Genomic DNA, 8,389 nt, shown 5'->3' with positions numbered 1-8,389 from the left:
TGAGTGCGGACGATCATTCTCACGCTTCGAGTTGGGTCCGGTCCGACAGGTAAAGAGAATAGGAATATAAATACTCCGGGGAAGACCAGTTGAAATGAGTTCTGCGAATCAGTCTAAGCGAGATGTTACGACATCAGTCTGGGAGATGTCAGTCAACGAGAGTGTTCTACGAGAAGATCGTGAAAAAATGAATTTCTAGGCTTACACGTTCGACGCGATTAAGGTGAGGTCACAAATAACTCCACTGTGGACAGACAGTACATGACTCCACTGTCCACGAGTCATCTCTTGTTCGTGAATCATCTCTTGTTTCAGAAAACAAGAGATGATTCGGTGAGTTACTGTAAACCTGTAAGTGAAAGAGATAATGTACTAAAGTTCATTCATAAATTATAAGGGTAGTTTTATTTGTGAACAGCGAAGATATTTGCGGGAAAGAACTTTATACTTGTCTTATCTATTGTACTATTGTTAATACAAGACTAGTGGTTATGCTATGTCTTTTGTCGATGGGACTGAATTCTGGTTTTCATTATTTATCTACCTGTGAATAAATCCTGACGATAACTTTAAATTCTGTTTTGTATGTAATCACGATTTATTACTATTGTTTTTTTATTATTTTTTTTCCGTAGCGGAGGAAAAAGCTCTGCCAGCCGCCATCAGGCCCGCACCGATGGCAGTGCGGGGTTCTCACCCGCTAAAAAACCTCCCCTTCTACCATGCAGGGGCCGGATCTAACCCATATGGTATGTACAGCCCCTGCATGATCACCCAGGCACTCTACTATCCGAATCCGTGTGACCGGAAGGCGTCCCCAGAGAGCGATCGACGAGCGACGACTCCGAGGAGCCCCCGCCGCCCAACCCCAGAAGCTGGCCTCCCTTGATCACCCGTCATCGAACTCCAAGCCTCCATAAATTGTAATTATATAAACGTTTTCAATTGTCAATCTCTCAAAATCCTGATCGAGCCGCGAACACGCGACAGTATATACATTACCTTCTCTCCGAATAAAAATGGATAACCGCTGCGGCAGATATTGTTATAATATCATTAAAATTCATTCTTCCACCTGTGTGAGCTCAATAAAACTAAATATCTGTGCATCGAGACATTCATTGTGCCACTGTACTTCTTTGGAAAGAGTTAAAAAAAAAAATCAAATACTTGGGAGTTGATCATCCATTGATCCATATTTAAAATGGGACACTCGCATAAATATGTATAATAATTTGAAGCATCTAATTTTTAAGTTCTATATAATTGACATCATTAACACTCTTATTATGCATATGCTCGATCCGATCTCCAGTATTGAATAAAAGTCTGATGTGCAGATTAATAAAATATTTATAATACAAAAGAACCTTATTAAGGTAGCACTTGGTAGACCGCGGCTATGCCCTAGCGATAAACGTTTTGAGGATTTTAATGTTATAACTGTTAAACAACTCTACCTGAAGAATTTAATAATTTTTATAAATAAGAATAAATATATTTTTTGTCTACACACTAGTTCGTATAATTTGCTTTTGCCTTATATTTATGTTGTTCCCGCACTGATCTAATTGTGTGCAGAAGACAATTTTCTACATTAGAATCAATTTAATTAATCTCATCCTGTACAGTTTATTACTATTAATATTATTAAATCTTTGCCTAAACAAATTATGAAGTGGATTAAGCTTAACAATATTTTCTCTTTACTTTGCTAAGATTGTATTATGTTTGTGAATAAATGAAGAAATTGCATTTCTCTTTCAGGTCATTCTTGTAATGTGCTTGTGATCTTTTTTATAACTGTTTTTTTTTTTTTTTTTTTTTTTTTTTTTTTACTGTTGTTGGTGGTATTGTCATACCGTCTTTATAATTAATTTATTCAATGTTATTTTAAGATTTTAATATCGTTTACTTTACTTTTATTTTATTTGTAAATTGACTTTTTTCTTTTTCTTTTGTTACTCAAACAGATTAAAACATAACATAGTCGGTTGGGATTTTTTGGTAGATTTCATAAGAAACCTACCTATGATTCGACTTCCGGAAAATTTCGACATATCTTCGCGTTTCACATCCCCCAGACCCCAAAACAACCGTCAGCTCAAAATTTTATATATACATTTATATATATATATTTTTTACTTTCTTGTGGACACGATAACTGCCGTAATTTTCCGCCAATCACTTTCAAATTTATACATAAAATATAACGACCCAAAATCTCGGTTGATTCGTTAATGGGGAAAATCAGACCATGGGGGCGGAAATGAGGGGGACTTTTTTCAAAAAAACAAAATATCTCTATAAATTTCTTGTTAAGTAAAATATTGAATTAGTTTAAAGTTCCTACTATTCTTTGGATAACGGCCTAAAACTTATCTAAGTAAAGTCTATTGATGTCACAAGCCGTTGGCCCAGGGAGTGGAAAAAATGGGGTTTCGAAGACAAAAAAAAATCATACGTCCCTTAATAGGCACAACATCAAAACATTACCTAAAACTTTTGTCTGAAACAATTTTTGATATGATCAACCGTTACGACAAGGGTTGACGAATATGTTTCTGGAATCGTAAGAAGTTGGGGCTTGTCGTATGCTAAACATGTTAAACATTTTTCACGTGTAACCATTGTCGTATTGAGTAAATTTGAAGTTTTTCTTAACTTTTAAGGTGAAAATCTTTTTTATCCCGTACTTAGCACCGATGAAATCTACCTCCGCCTTCCGGCGTGCCGAAAGGGATTGTCAATATCTGATTGACAATTCTAGTGTTGAATGTAAAGTAAAACGATAAATACGAGCGATAACATCACGTCAAATTTCACTGAACCATTCGATCGTTGATAACAAAATCAACCGTCTATGAGAAAATATAAATCTGAAACTATGGAGTTTAATCTTTGCTTGTCCATCAGCCCACCTTAATTATTTTGTTCTTTTTTTTTAAATAAATTCCCCCTACCTGTCTCATACAGAGGACTAAATTTCGAGAACATACTGCTCTGTTATACGACCGGCTGTTATTACCAGTGTTCAAAAACTGATCGAAATTTTCTATATTTTGGGAGGCTGTTAGTGAGATGGACATATTATTAACTTTTACTTTGTCTTTGGGTTCTGCGACGATCGAATCGTCTCGTGTGTGTCAGCCTGCTTTATAAATGATGGCTTCTCCTTGCTCCGCGATAGGGACCACCTCGGGCTGATTCAGTTTGTAGTGGTCGGTTCTCATCGTAGAGCGATTCCACCGGAGTAGGATTTGGCTACTCTCGAAGCCATCGGTAAGTTCCAAACCGGATCCACTCTTGACAAAATCCTTTCCTTTCGGCATCGAGTTCCACCTGTGTAGAGAAGGTTGGCTAAGGCGATCCTCGGTTGGGCGTGCTGATTATATGTTTCACTTTGATTTACTACTGGAATGCCGGTAAGTGAACAGTACTAATTATTGTTCCCCAACCTGGAGCTACATTTTGGCAACGGAAGGTGGTTTGCGGCCTACCCAAGTAATATTGACACTGTATTGTCAAACGTCATACGTCATGGTACTGCTGGAAAGTTCGGGTGATCGCGCTCAAAATCTTTTTGAGTTTGAAGACGGTCGTTGTTTGACCATCAAAAATACTTTAACTTGTCTATTTTTTTAACAGCCGGAAAAGTAAATCATCTTTAAATTGAATATAATGGTCTTGAAAAAACTTTCATTTTTTATATGTATATTTTGTGAGCGCGCGTGTGTAATAATACACACTTGTAATAATAATACGCTTGTATGTAAGTATTGTCCGTGATTATTTTATAAATTATTTTAACGTCCCTGAAATGACAAATTGAATGTTAACAGAATAGAAATATTGCCTATTATTCTGAGACATCCGATAAAATTGATTTATGAAGTAACGTATTTTTTACTTCATTATTTTTTTCTTTCTTTACTTTTTTCTTTTAATAACCTGTGATCATCATATATATAATTTTAAGTAGGTTAAAATTTGAATCGTTATTGATGATTTTTAAGGTTAAATACGTAAATTCAAAGCGTTATTTTTTTTGTAGGGAAATAAATCTTAAGTCTATGATGAATGTATATATTTATATACGCGTATGTATATTCATTAAGAATTTAATAAACTTTCAGAACACATTCTACTGGTGAAAATGAAGAAGAAAGTTTATATAAACATAGGTTCGAAACCGTTTCGTAAGCGAGTGTCGGCTGGCGAAAGATTTCGCCCCGTTTTCTGCGCCTCAGTCCAATTAAGCCAGACTATAATTCTTGGGATCTAAATTAAGTGATAAATTTAGTGGTTTTATCTGAAATCTGACTTGAAAAATTGAAAAAAGTAGGTCCCAAAAGTGTAGTTTTATATCTATGTTACATGAACTTTCTTGTTTTTTTTCCAAGTAGAACATATCCAGAAAGTTTGTTACATTCTTCGTGAAACCAGTCCGAATATATCGTATATATAAACCGAAAGTTTGTCTATCTGTCTGTTTGTTCAGGCATCATGCGAAAACCAACCGTCCGATTGCTTTCAAATTTGCTTGATACCATTCGTGTTATCCAGGGAAAGTTTTAAGCCGTAGAACGGGGCCCTAGTCCGTTTGGAGGTTAAGATATTAAAATATTCATTAAAAAAAAAAACAGATTAATACTTTTACATCATTATTATATTTCTGTCACCATGGCAACGGAAATTTATTGAATTTCTCTTCGTTAAATGTGTGTGTACTTTAGGTAACAGTAGTTACTACTATTCTGTATTTTTTAATTTAGTTTTTTAAGGTTCTATAATACGAATACATCAATTGTTATTTATCAGTATTATCCTCACAAGCATGAGGTTAATGAACTCTGTGGAGGTCCAGGGGATGAGCCCTTAAAAAAAAAAAAAAAAAAAAAAAAAAAAAATGGATAGACGGGAATAGCGAGCGAAGCAAGCTCTACGGGAAGGACAAGTAAATCGAGCTCTCTGGCCCTGAAGTACAATCCGTGGTCCCGGAAAGCCCCAAGATCGGCTTCGGGATTCGCCTGGGCCCCGTGGGTTCAGGGGGCGACAACTGTTGCCTCCCAGACCCAGACCCTCCCAGACTGTTGCCTCCTAGTATATATTATATACTAGCAGACTCAGCAATGCTTCGCTATTGCTACATTTGTGTGTGTGTGTGTGTGTGTGTGTATATATATATATATATAGATAGATAAAATGAGCACAATTGAAAGTTTGACAAAACATTTAAAAAATGAGCATTACGAAACTTCACAAAATTTAACGTTTCCCTTTTACCCTTTCTCCCTTTTTCCTTCTCCGTTTTCCCTTTCCCTTTTCATTTTATTTTTTTCCTTTTCCCTTTTCCCTTCTCCCTTTTTCCCCGCGCGTAAATCGGTCCAGTAGTTTTTTAGTTACACATACGAACATTACCTTTTATGTATATAGATGAAGAAAGTCTGTCTGTATATTTGTTATTTTGTTTGTTTCGAAGGGTCATATGACCGAAGGGTCATATCTCGATGTATATACTCGTATGAGCCATGTCGGCCCATAAATATATTTTTTCTAAATAAATCAACTCTAGCGCAACCTAGAGGGTCAATTTTTCGTAAAAATATTTCTTTTCACGTAACTTATATATGTTCTGAATATGAGCCAAATCGGACCATAAATACAATTTTTCGAAATATTCCAACCCCAGCGCCACCTAGCGGGTCCAAATTAATATAGTAACCTTTGCGGCGTGCACGCTACAACTCACCAAAGTTTCATCGCAATCGGTTGAATGGTATAGGAACGGATACGGGACAAACAAACATTTATAAATATAAAAGATTTTGATTTTTAAACTTGTTTGAGTGTTATAAAATGAAGTATGTTGCCGAGTACAAAGGATTTACATTTAAACTGTATAGTGTAACTTTTTGAAATATAATTCAATAATACTCGGAGTGAAATATGGACGTACAGTTTATATTGAACAGTGTTGTGTTTTTTGCCATCGCTCTACAACGGTCAGTTTAAAAAGTAAAAAATTTTACGTTTTTCTTCATACGAGCAAAATTATATTAACTTTTTGCCAGTAAAATTTTATTTCAAAATTATTGAACTGAAAATATCGTTTTTGAAGAATAAAAACGTTGTTGTATCTCCTAAAATGTTTTTAATAATTAACGAGTAGAAATAAATAATTAAATAAAATTTTATTAAACTGTTTTTTAGCGATGTAAAAATATTTAAATTCCAGCGAGAATTTAGTTCTCGACAAAGAATAACTCTCTCACTTCGAAAAATATTTTGTTTTCACGGTCTTTTCCCGAGAAATCATAATCACAACTCGTTGCCATATATAGATAGAATTACCTTCTCCTTTTCACTTCTTTCAAGGTTGTACTTCCATACGGATTTAATGTTTAACTAATGCAGCATATTTGACAGTTATTTTAGAGAAATACAGCTCGACAAGCCTTCCGAAGGGTCATATGACCCGGATTCGACCGTAATAAAATTTCATTAGGCGTTTTTTAAAATAATCACTTTCTGGTTAAGCCCGGCAGTGATCGTTGCTTTTATTCGGTATCTGTATGGTATCGACGCGATCCCCGGCGTGAGTAGAGAATAAAAGAGGTCTTTGTGGAGGTAGAAAGAACCGTAAACTTGTATGTAATGTGTGAAAGGACGGGCGTAAACGCGCCGATCATTAGCGAAGTGATGCAGAGACCAAAAGAACTGTGTGAAACCACGTTTCCGCTGGCTCGAAACCTGAATTAAATAGTGGAGAGGCCAAGTATGACTTAAAGTAAATTAAAATTTGAAATTTGGTGTGAATTAATTGCATTATTGCATTAATTGCAATTAATGTATATATTACTATTATAATGAACAGATTTTTTTAATGTTATATTGAACAGGCCAGGAATTCTTTTTTATTTTCAAAGGAAAAAATATACAGGCTAATTATATGAAAAAAAGGATTTAATTATTTATTATTTTAATATACTGTGGGTAGTTCTCATGTATTTTTTTTTCTTTACAGATACAGCTGGCACAAAAATTATATTTTTTATCTTACGTATGAAGAAATGGGCCGATTGTGGAATGGACAATCACATATTATATCAAACATATCAGACGTTTAATCTGACGACGAGAGGGTCTTCTTTCAAGCGTGCGTTATGTGTGACAAAGATATTATTGTGCAGGCCCTTCTAGAGTGGGAGAAGTTTAATGAAAGAGAACGTGACATTGTCACATTCATATTGAAACTAGTTATAATTGTCAGATTAATCTTAACAATTTAATTTCGTTCATTTAATAGACAGTCGAATTGTTATGTATATATAACAGTAATAACATGCCTTTATGCCTTAAGTTTAACGATATGTATTCAATTAACACAGGTAAAAAATAGTAATAATTTTTTAAAACCGATCTAAAAAACGCTAAAAATAAAAATTGTATGAAATCTTATATTTCTAATTGTTGAAATCAGCACCGGATTTACAACAATAAGCTTCTTAATTTTTAATTTCAGCCGAATTCAAAAAGTCGAAATTTGAAGATTCAAAATAGTATTGTATTGTACTTTTTACGTATGACTTATTTCTGAACTAGGTTTAATTTATTTAGTATTTTAATAATTAATTATTTTTACTTATTAATTTAAATATACCGTCATTAAAAAAAATCGGTTCGTAAGTAACATACAAACGAGAAATTTTTGATAAAAGATTTGCTCAGAACAACTACTTGAATAAACTGTTACCACAAGTGGGCTAAAATTCTATGAAATTTCTGAATATACGTCATTTTTTTAGTTAAAAATATTTACTTAGGTATCCCAAAAAATTTCTAGAATAAAATATTATGTTACGTTAAGTTAGTTAATATTAGTTATTAAAATAATAAATTAATATTATATTATAATAATCCAATAATGTGGGCAGAATAATAAGATTTTCTGTATATTTTCGTCTGTTTTGCTTCAATAAAAAAACAGTTTTTTAAATTTTTATTTGCTTTTTATTGGCTGTATTTACATTAATTTTCTCAGAATTAAATTCTGCACGAGTTTTGTTACTAAATCTTTTGAATTTATTAATTATTTAACAAAGCTATTGTACTGCAAACCTATAAAAAAACTTGTCTTTCGACACGGAATTTTGTGTTTTACGTTGGATATCTTAAAAAATACTTGAATTCCAGTTCTGGGACCTGTTTTATCCTATTTCCCGGCTGAAATTACATGAGAAACCACCAACTTTACTCCTTTACTTAACTCCCAGAAACTTTATTCCCGGAAATTTAACTTTACTCCCATAAATTGCAATAGGTCTTTTTTGCATTAGAAGAGCTGAAATCTTTCGCTAGCTCCGTAACTCAAAAACAAAGCATTCAC

General features: G+C 33.7%; 1 long non-coding RNA gene across 1 annotated transcript; it reads left to right on the top strand.

Annotated features, from left to right (window-relative positions):
• The first annotated feature begins 661 nt into the window (after positions 1 to 661).
• Positions 662 to 7,999, top strand: LOC142330163 (uncharacterized). The gene is made up of 2 exons (XR_012757712.1): positions 662 to 923; positions 7,028 to 7,999. It is a non-coding gene; the product is annotated as an uncharacterized LOC142330163 (long non-coding RNA).
• Positions 8,000 to 8,389: the final 390 nt, after the last annotated feature.

The sequence above is a fragment of the Lycorma delicatula genome, chromosome 9, assembly GCF_047948215.1.
Source record: "Lycorma delicatula isolate Av1 chromosome 9, ASM4794821v1, whole genome shotgun sequence".
Lineage (NCBI taxonomy): Eukaryota > Metazoa > Arthropoda > Insecta > Hemiptera > Fulgoridae > Lycorma > Lycorma delicatula.
This window is presented reverse-complemented; position numbering and strand designations above follow the sequence as displayed.